The sequence below is a fragment of the Microcebus murinus genome, chromosome 13, assembly GCF_040939455.1.
Source record: "Microcebus murinus isolate Inina chromosome 13, M.murinus_Inina_mat1.0, whole genome shotgun sequence".
NCBI classification, from domain to species: Eukaryota; Metazoa; Chordata; class Mammalia; order Primates; family Cheirogaleidae; genus Microcebus; species Microcebus murinus.
The window spans coordinates 22,816,951-22,843,845 of record NC_134116.1 but is presented as its reverse complement, the minus strand read 5'-3'; the positions used below and the strand labels follow the sequence as shown (position 1 = coordinate 22,843,845).

Here is a 26,895-nt window from a genome sequence, read left to right as displayed (position 1 = left end):
ACCTATCTTCATTCCCTAGGAATGCATTCCAAACTTCTCAATATGGATCCAAGGCTATAGTGTGTCTCATCTCTCCCCGAACCCCACCTTTACAAAACACCTTTACCAAAAGCCACAAATTTTATAGACAGCTTTGGCTGTAGCCACAATACCCTCCCTAGCCTGTACCTTACGTGTATCTGCCCTGCAGCCCCTTGCTTGCTTTTATGTCCTTTTCTGATTTCTCCTGGAGAAGACTAGTACTGAGCCAAGAAATTGAAAAAAAAAAAAAAAAAAAAAAGTAAAGATCTAATTGAATATCACTTCTTCTTTGAAGCTTTCACCACCTCTTCCAGGTGGGGTTAAAAGGAGAAGCTTCTTCCTCTTTTTGACCCCAGGGTATCAACATACAATTTTATGTTTATGTGTGTATTTCCTTATAGGCTTTCATTTTGTTATATGTGTTATTTAGTAACATCGTTAGTACTGATGAAAATTATTATTATAACATAAATTATTATTATTATAACAGTTTATATAGTATTTCCTATAGCATCTATAGCCCAGGAAATGTGAAAAGTGCTTCTAAGATGTGATATTTTATTTGACGTCAGTAAATTTCCTACTATCACACTATGATTTCCTGCTATGATATTTCATATCATTTCCATTGTATCTATGATTGTACCAAGGCTTGGAAAGCCTTCGACTTTGCATGAATCTATGTTCATCTTTATCCCACCAGCCCCATAGTATAGCAATAGCTTCATAGGGATGCACAGCAGCTCATGGAGTGAAAAATGGATCCAAAGATGGATGGTTGTGATCAGCCAGAACAAGCAGAAATACAGACCATTTTTGTTTTCTACATATACGCACAGAGATACATACATATGCACACTTGTGGTTTTATTTTACTTTTAAAAAGTTTTATGCAATACTCCCGGTATTCCTTGAGAGTAAAACTTTTAGACAGATGAAATTAATTTTCTTTTGCAAAATAATTATTCACACCTGTGATAACTTCAGCAGTATTCTACTGGAATTTGATGAATTCAAGTATCGTAAACTAAATTAGCTATATTCTAGGTCTAAATTTCGTAATATCACAGTTTGGGGAAATTTTGCCAACTTTATTAAATCGAAGCCCCAATATATTTTTTAAGTCAATATTTTATTTCCATTCTTCTGATAAGGAAAAATAATGTATTCAGCAATGAAACAGAGTGCAATCCCACTGAGGATTTATGTGTAATATAATAAGGTATTTCACCCATTCAGTGAGACTTTACAAACTAGTGTACGGTAATATTATGGGGACAAATGGGCTTGCTTATACGGTAATATTATGGGGACAAATGGGCTTGCTTATTTCTTAGAAAGCAGGAGCCAAAGTATGGACATATTAAAGAAAGAATGTTGCCTTCCTGGGAGCATCAGACAAACAGCAATCCACCTCCTGCTGTTACAGTTTATTCAATGAGCTCAGACATCAGCTTTTCTTTCCATTTCTCAGGGATGAAAATCTATATTTCCTCTATTATAATATCATCTGTTGAAAATGTTCATTGTCTGAAGATTAAAATCTTCTCTACTCTGGAGGTAGATTTTTTATTTCCTGGCCTTGGAGACAAATAGAGGAAAACTATCAATGTGTAATGATTGTTACCCAGAGTGCTTTACCTACCACTTATATTCTTAAATATGTTCTGCATTAGTACCTCTGAGAGTCATAGGGATATTAGATCATCATTAGATTATCTTTTCCCAATTTTATTTGCTAGTGTTTCTTCTGAGATGCCCACGGCATCTTGTGGGGGGGGGGAAGACTGTTACCAGGTGTTTCTCTAGCATGAACCTGCTCCATACAGTTTTAAACTATAAACTTCTCTAGCATGAACCTGCTCCATACAGTTTTAAACCATAAACTTCTGGGTAATATTGGTTTGAACAAATAATTTAAATGCTAAAGAGAAAAATAAAATTAACCCATTTTGAATATCATAGATCTAACACTAACTCATTTTACAGATAAGAAAACTGAGGTTCAAGAAATCACACTGTTGGTTGCTGGTGGCACTAAAACTAGTCATTATTTCGCAGGATCCTCGATCCTGGAGTTCATATCTTCCACCTGCAGTGCAGAATTTTCACTAAGCCTAACCACCTTCTGTACAATGGTTATACTCTTAGTTAAATGCTGAATGGATTGGAATCTCAGCCATTGCCATTACACAGATAAAAGAGAGGAATGATGATTTTGCTAAAATGATGTGAATTTTTTTTTATTCAGCTTCCGAACAAACTGAACACTCTCCTAAAGCTAATTATAATTTCTTTGATAGGCTGCAATACTCATGCATATTTCTCTGAACTTTCTAAACTTTCTGTTTCTTAGAGCCTCCTCAAAAGAAAATAAGAATTCTTCTTTAATCCGATTTGTGTTTATTTATCTACTCCATCAATTTCATCACCACTCCAGGCTATAAAGAGTATTTCTACTCATAATACAATGAAAACTTGGTATTAGTACCTATATTAGTACTGGGGACCACAGGTGAGGGACAAAGGTGGTCTACGGAAGGCTTGTTAACTTAGGCCAGTGACAGAGGCAGCTGTTTTAGCCTTGATTGCTTTTCTTAACTCTTGATAATTGCTTCCATCTCTCCATTTGCCTCCCATTGCTAGACACACGGTCAGTCCAGGTAGCTGTGGGTTAACCAGGCAGCTGATGAAAACACTTGTTATTCAGGAGAATGTCAGGATAGCAGCCTCTGGCATTCTGAAATGAGGGTCTCCGTCTCTGCATTGGTAACTGTTTTAAGAAAAGGGGCGAACAATGACCTTGTAGTTGAATTCTCAATACGGTTTTCTTTTTCCCTTCCCTTCACCATTATACTGTAAGTTTACGGTGTGCAAGGTGGCGCATATATCGTAGACCGAGGGACAGTCTGTCCATTGTGCACAGGTGCCCTGACTGACATGAAAGAAATGGCAAAATAGGGGCATCTGTGAGCCAGGATTGTGTGTCCTTTGGAATTCCAGGTTACCTGTGGAAATAATCGCCGGTACACATTGTCCTCAGGCTTAGGATTTGATCACTATGTGAAAACTCTAGGGTTGTTTTTTCTTCCTAACAATGCTGGATTCCTAGCTCACTAATAAATATTCCTTACTCTAGTATGCCTTGGGCAAAGGCTGCATTCAAGAGTGCTGTGACAATTTTACTGTAGTTCTTAGTTGTAAGGTAAAGAATTCTTTTTGGGAAGGAGAACATTTGTGGAAGAAAAATGAAAGCAAAAAAAAAAAATTAAGGTAGAATCAGATGATTGATAAAATAGTGATTAATAATTTTTAGTCACATATCCTGTAAATGAAATGAGATTTTTTAAAAAGTCTTCTTTGAGAATGCTTTTACCTAATGCAAAGCAAGAGGCAGAATATGAAATGTATAATTAGGAATAGAGAGTTCATTTTTACCTATAATATGATTATACTTTATAGCAGTAGCATAATATTAGTTTTGTAAGTGAAAAATTGAAAGAAAAGAATTTAGGAAATTACTTAAGTGGATAGAAGGTACCATTTTGACATTCGTAGAATTAACTATGTGAGCTATGCCAGAATAAAGGGAAATAACTGGGAAAGCTCCATTAGTGGAAGGCAGTAGGCAGGAAGAGATGGCAAGATGAATGGAATATAAGGCAGACTGAACAACTTGCAGAACAGAGCATCCAGATCTGAGTCTGAGGATCTGGTGTAAATAGGAACAAGCTCCAGCAGCCAAACTGAGCACAGAATTTACTTGGCAGAGTGTACTGATAATAACACCAAACATTACTTCAGTGCCTTCAAAATGCCTATTCATTTGCTCTTTACATCTTGAGAAAATCCTGCAAAGTGCTCCTTTTAAAGAGTTTAGATACTTCAACAATTTTGTGTTTATATGAAAGAGCTATATAATCACCAAGCTATTCTGCATTTGAATCTAAGGAGGAAACAATTTACCCCTTTACAAATGGTATTGACAGGAAGCAATTTCAAACAGTTCAACACATTTTTAAAATTCAGCTAATAACACTCAAGACTGGTTATAATGGATGCAGATATTAGAAAGCTAGTAGTGAGAAAATTAGGCCTAGATGTACCACTAGGGCTGTATTCGAAAATTCTACCATTAAGTATTTTGGGAACAATATGATTTCCTTTGCAATATAATGAATCCATGAAACTTTGTCGATACTTTTCCAAGCAAGCAATATTTTCACTTTCATGATCTCTGGGAATTAGTATTTTTTAATGCTAAATACTTTTGTAATTATTACACTAACCTAACACTGCTCATGAAGCATTTGTGTTGATAATGGGATCAAGTTCTGTGCAATTCATGTGTTATACACTTAAGGAATTAATGTTTATTTTAAGCTGGGTTGGGAGGAGACATTTATATGAAAAAGGACATATTTACCTATAAAGTGTGGGGAAAATATGACTTTTGGCCATATAAAGTCCACATACAGCACTTTGAAACTTAAATAATTAAGGTGATAAATATCAAAAACTTTTATCCACGCATAACAGACAATTCTTCTATATTGAAGATACACACAAGTTTATGCAATATTTCAGACAGTGATAAGTGAAATTTAAGTGAAAATTAACTAAACTCCTATCAGCCAGAAGAAAATCTAGCTTAATTCAAAAAGCCACTTGTAATTTGTTTTTGTTGTACACAAAACACACATTCTTAAAGTCTTAAAATCTTACGTGTGTTTTATGAAAGCCATCTCTATGAAATTATCTGAGAAGAATATGTATATGGTATGAATCTGGATATTAAGGATTTTGAATGCAGGGTGTCACGAGTTTGGCATGAGAAAAAAGATGGGCAATGCTGGCCTTTGGAATAATTCTGATCAAGTTTATTAAACTGTTTATCCAAAGTGCCTAGCAAATAGCAGGTGATCAAAACATTTTAACTTGCTTTTCTCCCTGTAGATAAGACATATTAGATTTGTTAATTCTTGAATGAATGATGCTAGAGGCATTGCAATGGTAAAAATGTCTGGAGAAGTCTGATTTTGTTCTAAAGTCTGTTTAATGGACCATGGGAGTCCAGTGAAATTCAGAGTTCTTTCAACTGAAATGTGTCCTTAGAAGTTTATTAAAAAGCCTTAATCTTATATATGTCATCTGATACCACTATTAACTACAGAATCCTTGGGTGGGATACAAAATCTGACTGACTCAGAATGGGACACAAGATGTTTTTCCAAATTTAATTCAACTAATAACTATTCAGCACACCATGCCAAGTTGTAATAAAAAGAAATTATATGCAGTGAGTTAGAATAAGCACTGCTTTTACAAAGTTCAGATTTTACTCTGTGAACCTAGGGGAAGGTGGTGGGTGAGAATGATTGACAGATCCATGCAGGACCCTATCTCCAGCCAAGTCTTTGGTGAGAGCCATCATAAAGGTGTCAGTGAAATGTACTGGCAGCACAGCAAATTAAGCATCAGCATCTTTGTCAGCTGTTAAGGGGAGGTGATATTTGAGCTGTCCCTTGAAGGAGTACAGACAGTGCTCAAAGACTGAGCAAGAACCACAGTGACACAAATAAATGAAGTGGAGTTGGTGGTTTTGCATAATGCTTTATAAAAACAAAGTATCTTCAAAGTTGTAGTCTTTCTGAAGCATTCGAATATGTGCTTCCAAGAAATGAAGCTCTAAGAACGTGTAGTTTAAAGTGTGATGGCGGTACTACTGATCCCCCAAATAGCTCCCTTGCTGAAAGATGTATTAATTTACTACGTGGCAGAAACAAACAGTAAATAAAAGCAACCACAGCCTGCCTATATTTTCTGAAGACAAAATGAGGTAGAAAATTAAAGATATTTATCTCCATTATTCTCCTTGTAAATTTCTTCTTAAGTAATCTGCAACCCAAAGAGAGTGAAAGTATTGCCAAAGTTCCGAATGTAAGGACAGCAAATATAGAGAGGTTTGGTAGAGATTTTGATAAGAAAAAGGAAAACATCTCAGACCTTATATTTGGAAATTGTTCTTTTTTTGCTTAAACTATAACTATGTTTGTCTGCTTTTTTAAAAAACCAGTATACCAAGAGCCATAGGAAGCATTTCTGTATTAATTAATTAATTTATTTAATATGGGAGTACACTTATCTCTTTGACATACTGATTTCATTTCCTTTGGACATATACCCAGTAGTAGGATTGCTGGATAATATGGTAGTTCTGTTTTTTTAAAAATTTGCTTCATATGTCACTTCAGTAATTTTCAGCAGAGTTTTGTTAGTTTGTTTGCTTTGTTTAGTTTGTTGTTTTTTTGTTTGTTTGTTTGTTTTATTTATTTATTTTTTAGCTTGGTTTTATACTTCTAACAGCCTTGGTGAAATCAGACACGAGAAGGGTAATTCTTACTGTTGTGCCAGATAGCAGAGAAATTTCATTTTAGTATACCAGAAACCCATCAATAAAAGAGAAGAAACTTCTCCTTTGAGACATTTGAAGCAAAGCTTTAAGAGACTCTTGATGACACAACATCACCAATAAAACCAGAATGCTTCTCAGTCCATGGTATTCCTCTCAATTCCTTAAACTTTCAAACCCAGTTATGAGTGGTGGTAGGATTCGGGACAATTATAAAGAAATAAGACTGTAGAGGAAAGGGCCAAATGGGGCAGTTTTCAGCTAACATGTTCCTGGATGAACAGATTTCTTTCCTGGGTCACAGATACCAAGGGGCTTTGTGTGTAGAAAGATAGACACAGAGTTAGATATCTGATGTCTTCAGAATCTAAATCTGCTGGTCCACTAATAACACCTGCTCTTAGTGTTCCCAAGGTATTTGCAGCTGCCCCACAGAAAGAAATTCACCTCCTAGGTTGATCACACTCCCAGCAGATCCTACACAATACATTCTGCCAAGATGTGCATTGTGTTGCTCAAGTAAATCCCAATAATCAAGACCAGTTGAAGATATTTGTATGACTGTTGTAATTCCATATCAAAAATAGAATGGAGGCCCTAACCCCCAACAATCATGGAAAGTTAACTTGAAAGACAGAAACCTCTGGAATACATATGGTGGAAAAAATGTCATTGTAAATAAGATATTGAAATCATCTGCACATCAATTGTCAGTGATAAAAAGTTAAAAACAAGATTTTGGAATGTATTTATAGCTGGACGATAAATCAGACATTTTCTTGTGCTATGTAATGTTCTTCCCAGACCACATTAAATAGATTGTGTATCATCCCAGCACCAGATGATAGCATGATTGAAACCCAAACTGATATGTATTTAACTTTTTCTGAGGATGGTTAAATTTTCTATCTGAAGGCTATTATCTGGTCATAGAATGCTGGTGACAATGGGAGAGGAACTTTAGTGCTAAGTATACTTCCTGAAGCTCCAAGTTATAAACAGAGGTTGAAAAAATCAGGATCATACTCCTGGATGCTTCTTTAAATACAAAAACACAGCTTTTCATTCCATATATACCTAGGGAGTCCTTTATTTAAGATTTGTGTCCTGGGTAGTTTACACCTATGAAAAAGTCCTCTGTCCTCTAAAAGCTTCCTGCCTAACTATTAGGGGTGATGGACACATTTACAGATTAGTATAACACTCACTGCAAAGGGTTATGTTCCAGAATAGAACTCTACAAAATATGTTAAGGAAATTTAGAGTAGGGAGACTAACAGTTCAGAATTCACATTTAAAATATATTTAAGTACAAGCATATCTTATTTTATTGCACTTCTATTTATTGTGCTTCACAGATACTTCGTTTTTTACAAACTGAAGGATTGTTACAATCCTGTATGGAGCAAGTCTGTCGGCACTGTTTTTCTGATAGCATGGACTCACCTTGTGTCTCTGTGTCACATTTTGGTATTTCTCATAATATTTTTTTCCTTATTATTCTATCTGTTATGGTGATCTGTAATTAGTGGTCTTTGATATTACTGCTGTAATTGTTCTGGGGCTCCATGAAACACATCCATCTAAGACAGTAAACTTAATCAACAAATGTGTCTGTGTGCTGACTGCTTCACCAACTGGCTGTTCCTCTCTTTCCCTCTCCTTGGGCCTCTCTGTTCTTTGAGACACAACAGTATTAAAATTAGGCCAATTAATAACCTGACAATGGCCTCTAAGTCTTCAAGTCAAAGAAAGAGTCACACATCTCTCACTTTAAATCAAAAGCTAGAAATGATTAAGCTTAGTGAGAAAGGCATGCCAAAAGCTAAGACAGGCTGAAAGCTTCTTGCACCAAACAGTTAGCCAAATTGTGATTGCGAAGGAAAAGTTCTTGAAGGAAATTAAAAGTGCTACTCTAGGGAACACACAAATGATAAGAAAGTGAAACAGTCTTCTTGTTGATATGGAGAAAGTTTGAGTGGTTTGGATAGAAGATCAGCCCAGCCACAACATTGCCTTAGACCAATGCCTAATCCAGAGCAAGGCCCTGACTCTCTTCAATTCTATAAAGATTGAGAGAGGTGAGAAGCTTCAGAAGGAAAATTTGAAGGTAGCAGAGGTTAGCTGACAAGGTTGAAGGAAAGAAGCCATTTCCATTACATAAATGTGCAACGTGAAGCAGCAAGTGAAGCAGCAACTTATCTAGAAGAGCTAGCTAAGAACATTGATGAATGGGGCTACATTAAATAATAGATTTTCAATGTAGATGAAACAGCCTTCTACTGGAAGAGCATGCCCTCTAGGACTTTCATAGCTAGAGAGAAGTCACTGCCTGACTTCAGAGCTTCAAAAGACAGGCTGACTTTTTTTTGTTAGAGGCTAATACAGCTGGTGACTTGAAGTTGAAATCAATGCTCATGGACGATTCCAAACATCCTCGGGCCACTAAGAATTATACTAAATCTACACTGCTGTGCTCTATAAAAGTAAAAAGAAAACCTGGATGACAGCACATTTGTTTACAGCATGATTTACTGAATATTTTAAGCCCACTATTGAGACCTGCTGCTCATAATAAATGATTCCTTTCAAAATATTACTATCTGCTGGATTGAGCTGGTTGCCTCCTGCTGTTATGGAGAGGACTCTGTTCATCCCAGCTTTTGGATCTTTTTACATTTGGAGATTGTATTTAGATACTTAAATCTTAGAATTTTTTCTTTCTTTTTTGCAGTCCAGCTCTTTCATTTTTCCCCCTTTCTCAATAACATGAGTGTGGATCCAGCATGTCCCCAAAGCCTGCCCTGCTCTGAAGCATCTGATTCTAGGGATTCATAAGGGCCTGAAGAAAATTATCCATCCTTGCAAATGTTTTCTTCTGAGATGCCCCACACAGAGACTACCCCTCCTCTCCCTTCCTCTATGATCTGCTAATTCAGGACAGCCCCAATTCTTCCACCACTCCCAAAGTAAAACTACCCACTTCTGTAGAGAAGAGTGCAGTGAAAAAGGAAGATGAGGTCCAGGTCAAGAAACAGAAGACCAGAACCATGGTCTCTACAACCCAGCTATGTATAGTCAACGATAGATTTCAGAGACAGAAACACCTCAGTATCCAGCAGATGCAGGAACTTTCCAACATCCTGAACCTCAGCTACAAACAGGTTAATACCTGGTTCCAGAACCAGAGAATGAAATCTAAGAGGTGGAAGACAAACAACTGGTCGAACAATAGCAGCAATGTGACTCAGGTTCAGGCTGCAGCACCTACAGAATACCCAGGCCTCCACTCTTCCTGTCACCAGGTGTGCTTGCTGAACACATCTGGAAACCTTCCAGTGTGGGGCGACCAGACCTAGAGCAATCAAACCTGGAACAGCCAGTCTTGGATACCTGGAAGTCAGACCTGGTGCACCCAAGCCTGGAACAATCAGGCCTGGAGCAACCCCTTCCATAACTGAGGGGAGGAACCTCTACCATCCTGCCTGCAGTTCTAGCAAAATTTTCTTGCCAGTGATTTGGAAGTTACTTTGGAAACTACTAGAGAAAGCCATAATGTAATACAACAAACCACTAAGTATTTTAGTTCCCCACAAACCATGGATTCATTCCTAAATTACTCAGTGAACATGCAGCCTGAACATGTGTGAAGATGGGTATATTACTCAGTTTCAGTCTGGGCAGTGGCTGGATCCTTTCCTGCCTCATAGAATTTTTCTTGTTTTAGAGCTAAGTATTCTACCTCTATGTTCTGGTTCTCAGCGTGCATATTGAATTCAATTGGGGGAGGGTGGGGTAATCAAAGAGGTTCCAATAACCTTAGCTGCTAAGGACAACATGATAGATGTCTCTGGCTATAGATGAGTGGATATAACACTAGTTTGGGTAGCTTTAGGATTTAGAATGTAACTGCAAGAATAGAAAGTAAAAAGTACAAAGATGTGCAAAGGATTATTCCCACTTTCTGAGGCTGGGAGGCTTTACTCATTAAAAATCTTAATTGTTCTAGTCAAGTGCTGAGCTAGAATGCACTTCGTTGATTTCCTCTGCCCCCTTTGGCTCTGTGTTTTACTACAACTCCTAATTTGTTCATTAATATTTGTAGAAAAATGAGTTCTAGTTGACTGCATCATCAGTACCAGTTTGCCTGGTTTAAGTACAAATAAATGAAATCCATTTTGACATTAAAAATATATTATTGTCGGTGACAATGTACCTGGTCACCTAAGAGCTCTGATGAGATATACAAGGTGATGAATATTGTTTCCATACCTGCTAGCACAATATCTATTCTGTAGCCTGTGAATCAAGGATTTATTTCAACTTTCTTATTATTTAAGAAATACATTTTGTGAGGCTCTAGCTGGCATAGATAGTGATTCCTCTGATGGAGCTGGGCAAAGTAAACCGAAAACCTTCTGGAAAGAATTCGCCATTCTAGATACCATTAAGAACATTTGCTATTCATAGGAAGAGGTCAAAATATCAATATTAACAGGCATTTGGAAAAAGTGGATTCCAACCCACATGGATGACTTTGTTCAGTGGAGGAAGTTACTGCAGATGCGGTGGAAATACCAGGAGAACTAGAATTAGAAGTGGAGCCTGAAGATGTGACTGAATTGCTGTAATCTCAGGATAAAACTTGAGTGGATGAAGAGTTGCTTATCATGGATGAGCAAAGAGAGTGGTTCCTTGTGATGGGATCTACTCCTGGTGAAGATGCTGTGGACAGTGTTGAAATGGCAACAATGGACTTACAATATTCTATAAACTTAGATGACAAAGCAGCAACAGAGTCTGAGATAAGTGACTCCAATTTTGAAAGAAGCTCTACTGCAGGTAAAATGCTAAGGAACAGTGTCCCATGCTACAGAGAAATCTTTTGTGAAAGATTTGCGGAAGTCAATGGATGTAGCAAACTTCATTGTTGTCTTATTTTTAAAAATTCCGACAGTCCATTCTTTGGCCACCACCACCCTGATCAATCAGCAGCCATCAACACTTAGGCACGGCCTTCCACTAGCAAAAAGATTACAACTCACTGAAGATTCAGATAATTCATTTTCATCTTTTAGCAATAAAGTATTTTAAATTAAGATAAACAGATTGGTGGCTTTTACTTTTTTACACATAATACTATTGCACACCTAATAGACTATAGTATAGTATAACCATAATTCATAAGTATTTGGAAACCAAAATATTTATGTGACTCTCTTTATTGTGATATTCCTGTTATTGCTGTCTGTGGTCTGGAACCGAACCCACGATATCTCCTAAGTGTGCCTGTATAGGACTTTTGTATAGAATTCAGATATCTTCGTCTAGTCTGCACCATTTTCTGCACCTTCTTGCCACTTTTCCTAGATATGTGTCCTTGAGAGGGTTATTTTAATCTCTCTAAGTCTCAGTTTCATCATCTGTAATATCATGATGATGCAATATAATTAATAGGTTTATTTAAAAAGTTTCATGACTAAAATCTCCAGATGTGTTTAATACGGTGTGTGGCATAATCAACAACAGCCTCGTCTTACTTTATGAATATTAGAGTGCAGTATTACAAGTGTTGGCTGAGTCAATGAGTGAGTTAATAAATAATCCATGCACTGATTTTATAACCATATAATCCCTTAGAATCTGATAATGAAAGCCAAAGAGTATCATATAGAAAGCTTTCTCATCATCAGTTTCTAATTATCAGAATCTTCACAGATGTTATTTCTTCAACCACTTGACTACATCCACAATTCCTAGAACTCTTGTCACAAGCTGGGCAATTATAGGTGAGAGTTTTGTTACCTCCTGAGTTTCTGGTACTTGGTCATTTGTGCAGACAAGCCTTAGTGAAGAAATAGATGACAATGATGCTTTGCATCTGTGCATTTTATTGATTTTTACAATTTTTCTTATTCTGTCTAATCAAATTTCACATTTTTCTTGCAAAAGAATCTGAACCAAGTGGGATATGAATTGCAAAGTAGAAACTATTTATTCTTCAGTATGTCTTGCCAAGCACCCAGGCATTTGCTACGTATTAGGAAGGGTATCAAAAAGATAACCCACCTGGTTTGGGGAGCTTCCAGTTTGGCTGAAGGACTAGAGCAGAACAAGGAGGCATTTTTAGAAAACCAATGTATAAGTTACAGGCATTAGAAATAAACCTTTCCTCTGGGAAGAAGGAGTTTTGGGTGGATGAAATAAGTGTAGGGCAGCTAACTGGGGACATTCTGGTTTTCTGCTGGGCAGAATGATCTGGATTTTAGTGAACGGTGGGCATTTGAAAAGGAAGAACATAATAAGTAAAGACATGAATTCACTTTCACTTTAGAGACAGGAAATAAAGGGCCTTGTAGTAGAAAAGGGAAAGATTACTAGAGGGTCCCAGTATCTGGCCTGAGAAGTGTACGTTTGATCTGATCAACGAAAATGATCTACCAGAGGCTCCTAAGCAGAGAAAAGACATACATGGAAAGGCGTTTAGAAAGATTATTCTAGCAGCATTGTACAGGTGGAATTGGAGCAAAAAAAGACTCTAAGAAAGGAAACCAGTTAAATTGCTCTTGCAGCAATCTTAGGTTAAAGTGATGAGGTCCCACACTAAGGTGATGCCAATAGAAATGCAAGAGACTTGGTTTATAAAATTTTGTATGTCTTAAAGATTACATGTGGCTGGTCCAAGTGCAGTTTAACAACCAATGATCACAACCAGTTACAGATTCCTTTAGCTGCTTCACTTGACTAGCCTTAATTAAAAAAAAAAAAAAATCTACACGTGATACGGAGTTAAATGACTATTCCTTAGAATAATAATTTCTTTACTATATAAAATTTTATATCACCCTTCTCCCTTCACCACCTCCCACCCCTCACAAGCTACACAAATAAATTCTAAAGAAGCATGAGTTTTTCAAGAATTCATGGGCTAAAAGCTTAAATCAATGTGTTTTAATATCTTAAAAGTTGCATATGCTCAGTGATTGCTATGCATATCTTTCATTTCCTATCCCCAAACATATTTTAGAAATATTGGCTATACACTTTTTCTGGAAAAGTATGACACATCAAGACAATCTTTGATTTACCAAAATCTAACCTTTTTTGGAACATTTATTTGCCTACTAAGTATATATATATATATATATATATATATGTGTGTGTGTGTGTGTGTGTGTGTGTGTGTATTTATTTTCTTTTTTTAATTGCAGAATATTATGGGGGTACAGACGTTAAGGTTACATCCATTGCTGTTGTCTCCCTTTCCCCCTCGAGTCAGAGCTTGAAGCGTGTCCATCCCCCAGACAGTGTGCATCACACTCACTATGTATGTATATACCTATCCCCTCCTCCCCCTCCCACCTGCCCCACACCTGACAAATGTTTGACAAATTTTATATATTTGCCTCTCTCTAGCAAGGGTTAGAGTTATGCCCTTCCCCTCCACAATGTTTACCACATCCCTCAGATGTGGAACCACCCCTCCAACCTCCAAATCCCTGGTGAACACCACCACCCTTTGAGCACCATAGTGTTAATCAGTCAGTCCCAATTTGATGGCGAGTACATGTGGGGCCCATTATTCTGATCTTGTGTCACCCTACTATATATTTTTATTATTGAAAACATCCAGTAAAACCTTCCCATTCTTTGTCCTCTAATACTATGTAGAAATTAGATACTGATTGGTAATATTATGTTAGCATTTCAGTTTTAGCTACTGGTTATCTCTTATCATTTATGTGCTTGCCTTTTGAAGATTACTTTAAGAATTTTCTAGATCATCCTACAAAAACAAGTGGAAGGCTTTATATTAATATCTTTAGGTGGATGAATAATATTTGAACAGTTCTTGCTCCTTAGAGAACCTAATACCTTTCTGTAATCTTCTTACAGTTCAACTGTTTTTAGTTGAACTGATTAGTTGCTTTTTTTTTTCTCCTTTGCCTGTATTATATAAAAATACAAACACTAGTAAAAAAACTTTTTAATATCCTAGAACTATTTCAGAGTGTTATCAACTATTCAAAAACTTTAATGATATAAATCATGTTTGATTGAAGAATCACCTCCAGGAATAAATTCTTATGAATATAGTCTTTTTGACTGGCCTTTGTCAGACAAAATATTTTAAGAAGCTAAATTGCCAAATGACAGCAAAATAAGTAGCTCAACAAGGAGTCTGGCTATGTTAGTTGGATTAATTAGGTAATGAATTCTCACTGGATTCACTTAAGCACATTTTGTTAAGCACCTACTAGTTGCAGAGCACAATGCTTGTAATTGGGTGGCAAAGGGTTCACAGCATACTTTGTGGAAATCAGACTTAGGGATATAATAACACTTTTAAAATGAGAATGAAAGATTTCAGTGGTATGCTTGAAAAAGATCAAGGATATACCAGGCTGACATTACTGATTTCACAAATATATAGTTTTCCCCGGGACTGTTATGTAAGGTATTCAAGAGATGATGAATTGGAAAGATATAACTGTAGATTGGACCTAGAAAGTGAATGATCTTAATAATGATCTAAGGAATTTGAACTTGATTCTGAAGACATTAGGGAAGTACATCACTGTGGTAAAGAACTGCTTTGTAAAGCACTGCTTTGGCCAATGTAAAAATAGATGTTATTTAGAATAGCAATAACCATTATTATTCCAAATTATTCTAACCAACCTGCTTAGGAGATATGGGATTTCATTTTCTTTCAGTGACCATCTATCAGCAATTGATTAATTCAATATGCTATATTTTAGGTTTTTAAAATTCTTTCAGATAATTATAAACATTTATTAGTGAATCTATTTATTGATTATGTTCAATTGTTGTTAAAAATGTTATCAAAAGATACTGTTAAAAAGAGCCACAGCATACATTTCTAATAAAATGTTAAAATGCAATTCTTCTGTGTCGTTGTTGTTTTGAATTGGTGTGAAGTGGGAGTGAGGAAAAAGGAGCTGTTCTTATATCAAATTTCCAAGTTGATACTATTAAGAGCATAGAAATTGAAAAATTAACCCATCATCACAAACGTGGGCATGCCACGCCTATACTATAACCAAAACAATGCATTTCATTCTTTTAAAATGTCTCTTCCTTAGGAGAGAAGCTCTCATAAAAATTTAATTTGAAGATTTGAATAACACATTTTTGCTCTGGCAGCCAAGGTCATTATTTCCTTTTAATATTTTTCCTAGTTTGTACATATAATATGCAGTCCATTTCAAATATATTTTATTTTATAAAATATATTTTATTATATATATATATTTCCAAATAAGTCCAATATTTTGGTAGTGTAAGAGTTTTCAGGAAACTTGTACAAGTGGAACATTTGATATTTTTATTTCACTAAGTATAGGACTTATCATTTTCTTTTTAAAACCAGAGACAATAGTGTGTTTAGTCTTTTATCTTCAAAACATGTAACTTATGTTTATAAACTACACTGTCTCTTCTTATGACTATCATTTGGTTTTTGCTTATGGCAAGTTGGAAGCAAATATTTCTGCTATAATAAGCTACTTGTTACTTCAATTTATATTTTTTATAGAGTTAGAGTATTAGGGAAATGGGAAAAAATATGCTATACATGTGTCTGGGGTAGTGAGGAATTTTCATGTTTTCTTTTTCTTTTTTCCTTTTGTACCCAGCTTATATTTAGGTAATAGTGAATGTGATACCATTATTTTTACGGAGTAGTTACCCAAGTGCATGTAACCTCATTTTCTATAATGGGAGGCTATGGATGAAGAGCATCTCCTTGTTCCCAATGCTGTCATAGTCAGGGCTGTTAAGTATCATTTTTGTATGTGATGTGAATGTTAAACATAAAATGCAATTCTAGACGAAATGTAATACTGGACACATCTGGCAGTTCTGATGTTTTTAAAGAGAGAAATAATTCAAATCAATATTTAAGATGCTCCAACTTTTCTGTTTCAAGAGAAGTAGACCTGGTCAACTCTACACTGTCTTCTTTACCCCTCTGCAAAGCCAATTATTGCCTCCTTCATGTTCCTACCATCTGTACTATGTATGTCTATTGTAGGGCTAATTGCATTACTTTGCGTTTAATTCTGTAGTTTTATGTTTTCCATTCTGGATTGTGAACTTCTTAATAGGATCTTATTCATCTTTCCTGGCATCTAGCTTATTGTCAAGGACACAGTAGGCTTGAAATAAATGCTTACTGAATGAATGAATGGTGGACAGAATCGAATATATGAATGTCAGACAATTTTATTTACTACACTTTAAAACAAATTTTAGCGGTCATACAAAGAACTCTTCGGGAAAGCTATGTTTTTCTTGATTTCCACTGGGGATAGAGTCATAGGAAATGCACCTTCACAGGCAAAGGTGGCAGAGAAGGGGGAAAGGGAAAGGAAAAGGATGAAAAGGTTGTCTAACAGAATAAGGACAGATAGTGGTTTGAGTAATTGTGCTTAAATAATGGAAGATAATAGAAGGAATTTAAAGGAATTTTCTTGGCTTTGGGACTAAATCAGATACTTGCTTGTTTTATTTATATTTCTTAATTTTTTTTTAGGATTCTGTCATATATGTTATATTAGCACTTCCTAAGGTTAGCAGTTAACTGCCAACCACCCAAGGTTAAGACTAAGCTCTCTGGATGTTGTAGCTAGTTTGGAATGCATCCTTACTACTTACTTCCAGCTCTTTTCACTCAAAAATGCCCAGAGGTATGATTAGAATCCCCACTTTGGGCATCCTAGCCCAGACCTCCTTTGTCTGGATCATTGGCCTCAAAATTCAACATACCCCTTGGCTTGCTGCACCTCTGAGGCCATCTCTGTTAGACCATTTGCTCATTCAGAGATGCTGCAATCGCAAATTATTTTGCATTGACTCTGGGTAGGAGGGTATTAGTAGCTGCTGGAATCATCAATTAAGCTTGAATAGTTTTTTATAGCCAAGTTGGATTTTTATGATCCATTACAAACCACTCTTTGTACACATGAAGAAGCAGCAGAAGTGGCCTATCTACAGGAATAATTATTCATAGCATGAGCTCTACTGCCCAGTTTTCCTGATTCTCCTTAGTTACTAATATTTTGTCCATGAGGCCAGAAATGGATCTCTCAAAGTCTGTTTAGCGTGAATATTTTGATTGAGGTAAAATATGATTGAAAGATATGTAGAAATTAACTCTTGCCATTAGATTCAGTATTTCTCTTTCCTTTAAAAAATCTGGACTCGACCAGGAATAATGTTAACAAGATACTGCCATAGCTTCATTTTTAACCTGTGGAAATTTAATATTTGTAACTCTCATTACATTTTCATTTTTGTTAAGTTTCTGACTTACTAAAGTGGAGAAAGGATTTTTAAAATGAAATCAGTGCCATTAACAGAAATATAAATATTTTACTAATATTTGGGGGATGCTTGTTATGTTCTGGGTTCTCTAATAAGAACTTTGCATACATTATCTCACTTAATTTTCACCAAAAAACTCAATATGATATGTTATTACCATTTTACAGAGAAGGAAACAAGAGTTTTAGACGCTAATTAGCCTGCCTTACGTCGCAGAGTTAGCAAGAATTAAGTGGGAGCCTGAATCTAGAATCCACTCATTGTAGCAAAAAAGCTTAATGGCTAAAAAATGCTTTGCTGTTTGAGGGGCCACTGAAACTTGATTCCAGCTGCCATTAACGAATCTATGACTGTTTCAAATTTTTGTTAGTGGCAAAACAATTATAGCATAAAGAATTCATGGCTTCTTTATGGAATCTCACTTTTTTTTTCAGCTACAGAGTTTATATTTTAGATATTCAGGTTCAAAACCAAATAAAGCAAAAACATGGAAGAGTTCTCATTACATATTTAGATGTTCAATAACTTTATTTCTGATTTCACCCATCATGAGCATGTGCATAGAATTTTTAGAGTAAAATACTTTCTTCCAAAAGTTGGTTTGCAGATCAGATTATAGGCTGACCTACTCTAACAATTCTGCCCCTTCTCTCCAAAGTTGCATAGTGAAGAAATAAATCCCTTTTCTAAATAAGGATGAGCACATTACTTTTGATCAAGGCACTATGAGTGGCCTGTTCCCCAAGTGAACTCAAAACTCAAATTTAAGTATTCAAACTCAAATTTAAGATTATGGTATAAAACATACAATCTTTAGTTTGAGAAATGCATGTGAAGTATTATATAAACTTTGAACTATCTCTTCTCTCAATTTTCAGATTAGTTTATGTCTTGATAACCTGGATCTTGGTTGTACATTTCGCTATACAATTTTCATCAGGATGCCTTAGAAGAATTCAATTCCTATTTGTAGTTTTTCATTGTTTCTACCAACCTCTCTTCAGTATCAAAGTAGGTGTTTTCAGAACAGAGTTCAGTTTATTAGCCCCAGCATTAATGAACTAATCCCAAAGTAGATCTAATCTATTAGATCTATTAGATCTATCTATAGGCATGTGCGTGCTTCTTTTCATAGAGAGTATCTATTCATTACCAAGTGAAGATGGACATGGAGATTTTGTCTTTAATGTTGTACATTGAGCTGAGGCAACATTGCCTATATTCCATACTTTCTTGTGTGTCTGTCTTAACCATCTGTATGATGGTGTTCAGTTATCATTAATTTCCTTAGAGTGGACTTGATAGACTTAAGTGACAATAATTTGATGTTTAATGGTCACGTGGCTCATGAAAACATTTCAGTCATGTAAGTGCATATACAATGGTTGGGGGGCCCATAAGATTATAATGGAGCTGAAAAATTTCTATTGCACAAGTACTTATCATTGTGTCATTATTTGCTTTACACTATTCAGCAAAGTAACATGTTATGCAGGTTTGCAACCTGAGAGCAATAGGCTGTACCATATAGCCTATGTGTGGTTTGTGTAAGTACACTGTGTAATGTTTGGATAACTACAGAATCTCCTAACTACTCATTTCTCAGACTGTGTCTCTGTCATTAAGCAGTGCATAACTGTTTACAGATTTTGAGCTTCTTAGAAAGGTGCAGTATCAGTGAAAGTACTCTCATGGAGGGTCTTGTATTTTCTCATATGAGAATCACTGTGATCAAAAGCTCAGAAAGGACCATTTTTAGATATTAAGCAAGAATCTAAATAGGAGACTTGCCTCTTTAAATATTCTGTCAGGCAAGACATAATCTCTATACTGATATTGAGGCTGGATTTTATTCTGTCTTCAATATCTAAATGGAAATGTTTTATAGATGTGAAACAATGTTTTTTAAACTTAATTATTCTGTTCTATCCATTAATAAATGTCTTCTATGAGATTCAAGGAAGGATCCTCCTTTCTCCAGCTCCAGGAGATATTCCTACTTCTAGACCTCTATGTACTTAAAATGACAACAACAAAAATATCAAAATAAAACTTCTATGAATATCTCTTGCTTCTTCATTCAGTGAACTTTTATTGAGTACCTACTACCTATAGAAAAGTCCAAAGACACATTAATTCAAGGTTCTTACCTTCAAGTAGCTAAAGACATAGTACTCTGTAGAGTCACAAGACATTGAATTCTTATGAGGAGTACCCATGACCTAGAACTGGGATTGACAAAGAATAGGCACTTAATAAATATTTGTGAAATGACAGAGCAAAGTACAATGATAAGGATGCCCAGGCAGGGTGTGATGAAAGCACAGATGAGACAGGATCCCTAATCCACATGGAAGGGCCCCAGATGAAGTCAAAGGAAAGAGGGAGGCAGCCACCAGTCATTAAGGGACAGGGAATCATGGCAGTGTAGGGTTGCAGGGAAGTCACGTATGAAACAGAAATTGTCTGGAATTAAGATGTGAAAGGCAGGTGGGCATGAGGTCCTGCGGGTCCTTGTGGTCAGAGATCAAGTTTAATTTTATGCATTTACCTGGATAGTTGTTGACTAGGTGAGTCTCAATCACATAAATTCTTTCTCCTGTACTCTATGGATGCAAATGGACACCCTCTTTAAAATAAGAAGGGACAATTAAGTAAAAAGATCACACAGAGTAGATCAAACTTTCCACTGACTAAAAAGAACATCCCTGCTTTTCCCTGTATTGCTGAGCTTTGTTTACTTAATCATGTTCCACTCTTGGTCACAGTTCTCCAGTGTCCATTATTTATTTTATCTATCACTTGAGTTTTTTCTCACTCCCCATTAGTAGCTTCTCAGACTTAATGTTTGTTCATTTTTAGCACAAGAGGCACATATTTACAGTTGAGCAAGCCAGAGAAAATAACATAAAAAGTTAACAATTCCAGAGAGAACACTGAAATAACAAGTCAGCCTTTTGTTCATTTCTTTTTCCTAGCAATGCACTGGTTTCATGCTGTAATCTCATCACATTTTTTAATTATGTGAGCTCTCTCATCTGTGGTCCCTAAGTACTTTTTTTCAGATCCTTTATGAACAGCCATAGGTGCTCATTCTTATTTTATATGTGAGGGAAGTTGGTGTCATTCAACAAGTGGAAACCTAGAAAAAGTCATTACAGGACTGGGTGCTACCAGAACCTCCCATTGCCCCACAGGGCCACTCTGCTTTGCAGCAGTGGGGGCTGGTAAAAGGTATTTGTGTCTGATGCTTCCATACCTTAGACAGACGTGGTAACTCCTTTAACTTATGTATTTCTCTGAGGAATGTGCACTCATATGCAAGAAGTATAGTAGAAGCTGCTGGAAACTCTAATATTTCCCACTTTTTGGTGGCTCTGTTTCATGAAATGTAGTTCAAAGTAAGGATATCTTATAAACTGTGATAAAGAATTTGTATTTTATATTGAGGACAGTATGAAGTCATGGGCACACATGGAAGAGTTAATATGATCAAATTTGTGGTTGAAAAATAAAAGCTCCAGCTGCAATGAAGAAAATGGACTGGACTCGGGTAAGGAAGACATCTAGACCAGTGTAAAGGCTGTTAAAGTAATCTAAGCTTGAAGTAATGGTGGCCTAGATCAGGATAATGCACTGTAGAGTGTTTTTGAAGTTATTTCAGAGGAAGAGCTGGGCAGGAGTGAGTGATTGATTGGGTGAGAAGTTTAAGAGAGAGAAAGGAATCAAAGAAAACGTCCAGTCAAAGGACTAGGCAACTGGTTATCTCTTTGAGATAGAGAACATGTGGAGAGGGACAGGTTGGTGGGCAGAAGGAAATGAGTTTATTTTCTCTAGTATTTTACATTAATCACAAAATATGTGCATACATTTGATAGAAATGTTGAATCTTTAGATTTTTCAGAAGTTAAAAAATGTACTGCAAATCTTTGAGATGAGAAAACTTCTGCATTATGTGTTGTTTCTCATCCAGATCTTTTCCTATTTCATTCATTTAGACGTTGTGCTAAAGTAAGGGGTAACATACTAAGGCTTGTGGGTTCAATTTACACTGATACATGGTTTTGTGTGTTCCACAAGGTAATAATGGTTTTTATAATTTCAAATGGTTGGGGAAAAAATTAAAATGACTATTTCCTGACAAGTGGAAAATATGTACAGTTTAAATTTCAGTTTGCATACATAAATTTTATTAGAACACACCGATACACATTCATTTACATATTGCATATGGCAGCTTGTGTCTTCCAACCACAAAGTTGAATAGTTGCAACAGGGACCTTATTATTTTTTTTTTTCAATTTCTTTTAAAAATGCAATAGCATTCTACTTGAAGGATCCTGTACTTTTGGTTGGGTTTTCAGATTTATGAGCTGTGTCAGCCACCAGATGCTCCAATGTAAAACTTATTAATGCACTTAATTAGTATTGACTTTTCCCAATATTTATGATACCAAAGAAATATGAAAGTGTATTTCAGAGGAGGTATAGTTAATCCAGGTGGAAGAAAAAATTGAGATGGTATCTTAGCTGGGTTTATCTTTATGCTAACATTAAAAAAAATAATAGCAAATGCTTTCTCTGGGCAGCTTCAAGTTGCAATATCATTAGGAATACAGCAATATTTCATGTTACAGTAAACTTTATTAGAATGTGTTAGGTAGTGAGGTGATGCTATGCACTATATGGTAACTGTTATAGTTGAAATTGGTTTGCAGTCATGCTTCAGCCTATTTGCTTTTAGAAAAAAATAACTTTATCCAACCAACCATAGTAATAACTATTTTTCAAGTAGTATTGCATACTATTTTCAGGATTATAAGTAAGGCCTGATACTATGAGGCAGATTTTTCTGCTGCATACAAAGGATGGCACTTATATATACACTCGTACAGATTGCTTAAAGTAATATATTAGAAAGTATATCAGATACTGATTTCTTTTCTTAACATGTTTCTTTAGCCAGTCAACAATAGCAGATCTAATAAGCATTACCTTTTGACTTGGAAACTCTTGTATCCATTAACATCTGTTTTAAAACATGATTTTTTGTTTCAGAGCTTAAGAATCACTGATATCATATTGACAGGAGGGGCATAATTCTTTTTTTTTTTTACTTCAGAATATTACAGGGGTAGAAATATTTAGCTTACATGTATTGCCTTTGCCCTGCCCAAGTCAGAGCTACAAGTGTGCCCCTCCCCCAGTCAGTATGCACAGCACCCATTAGGTGTGCATATACCCATCCACTTTCCCCTTCCCACCTGCCCTATACCCGATGAATGTTACTACCATATGTACACATTAAGTGTTGATCAGTTAGTACCAATTTGATGTGAGTACATGTGGTGCTTGTTTTTCCATTCTTGTGATATTTCACTTAGTAAATTGGGTTCCAGCTTCTATCCAGGGTAATACAAGAGGTGCTGGAGATCATCATTGTTTTCTGTGGCTGAGTAGAAATCCATGGTATACATATACCACATTTTATTAATCCACTCTACATGAGGGACATAATTTTAATATACACAAGTATTGAAACTGTTGACCATGAAATAGTCTTAAGTGGAAGCTGTTTAATCCTCAGCTTCTTTTTATTTCTACTAACGATCAAATGTAGCATCACTTTGGCCTATTGCTTTGATTATTTTAGTCTTGCTATTTTATTTATATTGAAATTCTAAAAAACATTAGAACAACTAAGATGTATTTGTGTTTATTCAAAAAGAATATAGATTAAAGCAGATATTGAGAATCATTGCTATATTCTATAGATGGGCTAACTATGGTTTCCTGATCAAAAACCATTGTCATTTATGTCACTAGTTCATTTCCCTAGTCCCTGAAATATACCAACCCTTCTCTTTCTACATGTGGGTTAGTTTTATAAGCTTATCTCATATCCCCTACTTGTGTATTTATGGCTCCTTTTGTTTTCTCCCAAATGGTAAACTCTATTTGCATGGGCTGAATAAATTCATGGAGCACCATGTACAGTATCCAAGACAATAATTGGGGACTATTTTGTGAACACTCTGCAGCCTCAGATATTGCCTGATTCCTGAATTGATAGGTATTGCTGGTGTTAAAGACCCAATACATTCCTGAATTGAATTCTCTGTTTCTAAGATCTGCATAGCTCTTCTTCCTATTCCTCCACTCCCATCCAATATGCCTCGGTGTTTGACCACTGCTTTCCATTCCCAGCTTTCTTTTGACTGGCCTTCCCAGTTGTGATGTGGTAAATGATTGAAGTTAGAATTCTGAGTAAAATCTTTAAGAGCTGGGCATTAGACTTTGTGGAGTGCCTACTATATACCATGTACTTTACACAGGTTAAAGTCAAGTTCATATAATTTTTATAACCATCTTTTAAGGAAAGGATGATTATATCCAAATGAAGAAAAGAAACTTAAGGGGGTTGATGTTTTGACCGACTAACAAATATAGAGTCTGACTTCAACTTGGGTATGTGTGGCTTTAAAGCCTGTGATTTTTCCATGTTAACTGCCTTTCTCTCCAAGAGAAAGATAATATACAGTGAAGACTAGAGAGGAAAGAAATATGCCTTAGAAAAGAATTATCAGTGTAGTCGAGTTGGGTGAAGTGAGGCTCATGAAAGTACCTAGTTGCTGGGCCAACAGGCACATTTTATTCTGTCTCTCTTTTTTTTTTTTTTTTTTTTTTTTTTGCTTTTTTTCTTATTCTGCAAATATTCTCCCTGGAGACCCTCCACCCATACTGTCTGCAGGGGACTTAGACACAGCCTACTCACATCTCAAGCAATCAAGCGTCCATCACATTTCTCGATTCTGAATCATGGACTTGCTGTTCATGGAGTGTTTCATTTCAGAAAGAAAGTGTCTTGCAAAATATTGTAAAATGAAGTTCTTCTTATTTACTAGGCCAACTAACTGAAAGTAGAATACTTATTTTTGCTAGACAGCATTTCTTTGAAGTTGATGTGTTTAGGTGCTATCTCAGGGAACCAGCACTGTAGCTGTTTACCACACTTCCTGAGGCAACCTTGTGCGAGGGCTAGAGAATTTTAACAAGTGTCTTGACTTTCCCTGCACCTGGAGATTAATGTGCTGGTGAAAACTTTATGAACCCTTAATCATTCATAGCAAACATATCGGATCCTCTGAAGCTAAAAGCTTCAGCATTCATAATTAAGAGACAACAGAATAGGACCATATAAATATGAAAATGACCTCCGAGAATATTTAATAAACTTTCTTTTTTTTTTTCATTTAAGTTGTGGGCACTTGAATTTTGAACAGAAGTATAATTTCTCAGTTTTAAAAATCAAACATAAAATTATCCCCATTTTTAGGATGAGAATGAAAGAAATTTTAAACTACTTCTAGGTAATCTCATGAACATAGATTGCATCCCTTTATAAATATATTAGTTACTACCACTAATGGTTGTCCCCTCCTTTCCCTGACATATATTATCTTCTGGTTCAAACAATATAGAATTGTATTAGAATAGTGTATTCATTTGCTAGGATCGCTATAACAAAGAACTATGAACTGGGTGGCTTAGCAGAAAGGCCAGAAGATTGGGATGTCAGCAAGGTTGGTTCCTTTTGAAGGCTGTGTGGGAGAATCTGTTCCAGAATTCTCTCCAACTTTCTGGTGGTTTGCTAGCAATTTCTGGTGTTCCTTGGCTTCTGCTATATCACCCTACTCCCTGCCTTCATTACATTCATGTCACATGGCATTCCCCCTGCATGCGTGCCTGTGTCCAACTTCCCCCCTTTTTATAAGGACACTAGTCATATTGGATTAGGGACTCGCCCTACTGTGATGTGACCTCTGTGACCTCATCATTACTTACTAATTACATCTGCGATGACCCATATCCAAATAAGGTCACATTCTGAGGCACTGTGGGCTAGGACTTTAACACAAGAATTTTAGAAAAACACAGTTTCCAATTAGCACATGGTATAGGCTATTCTGTGATAACAAATGACTCCAACATTCCAGTGGCTTAAAACAACAAAGGTTTATTTCTCTCTCAAATTCCAGTGACAGTCTTGGTGATTCTTCCATCCCCTTGTCCATGGCTCAGTGTTGAGCTTCCATGTAGCACCTGCCTTCATGAACTCCAAGGTGAGAGAAGAAGGCACTGGAAGGTCTGGAACCAGCAAAACAGAACGTTTCTACTGGGAATGACTTATGTCCTGTACTCAAATTTTATTGGTTGAAAAGTCAAAGAGGCAGAGCAATGTAATTCTTCCTGTTTTGCAAAAAAGAGGAGAATCAGAAATACTGATAAGACAGTATGCATTCATTCACATATCTTTATCTATAGATTAATATTTAAAAATGCTGGACATCTATTTTGAAGTCTTGACAAGATTTGTAACTGTCTGGCTAAATATGGTTATTTTCCTACGACTTGAAATGTTGAGCCATTTAATAGACTTCCTTTCTACTTCTCCCTCACCCAGGGAGGATTAATTCCTAAAATGAAAAGGGAAGGTAGATCTGTATGAGCACAAGCTACGCTGGTTTATATTTTGGGGCATATTTATTGGCTATACAATGGTATACACATACACAGGTAACAATGGTACGAGGCTGAAAAAACATGCATATGGGGCTTTCTCTGATCAACTTCACATTTTTGTAGAAAGGAGAGTTTCAAAGGTACCATATCAGGACTGTGATCACACAAACTGCTCAGGGGAGACATGAATACATAGTGATTGTCTATGGTCTTTAGCTGGAAGGAATTCCAGAGTAAATATCTTATTTAACCCCTCTCTTGCCAAAGTGCCTCCCACTTGCACTTTATCACATTGTCCTGTTTATCTCCTTTGTAGCATTTACCAGCTCAGATATCTTCTTATTTATGTGTTTGCTTGCTTCTTACATTTCTTGCCCTTTATTGCACATCCTCATCTCCTCTCTCCCAAATATTAGTGCACGGAGACACCTATCTTTTTTTACTGATAACTTCAGTGCTGAGAAAAATATCTGCCTGATACTGAAGCAAATACTGTATTGACTCAATAATTATAATAAGTATAGCATTTAAAATAGTATCATAATGGTGAAAGGCAAGAAATTGGGGAGTATTCTATCCCTGTTAGGGTC

General features: G+C 36.1%; 1 protein-coding gene and 1 pseudogene across 1 annotated transcript in view; both read left to right on the top strand.

Moving 5' to 3' along the window:
• GPC6 (glypican 6) overlaps window positions 1-26,895 on the top strand; it is a 1,089,202-nt gene that overhangs the window by 176,351 nt on the left and 885,956 nt on the right. The window lies entirely within an intron of this gene.
• LOC142874820 (homeobox protein NANOG-like) lies at window positions 2,450-10,213 on the top strand (annotated as a pseudogene).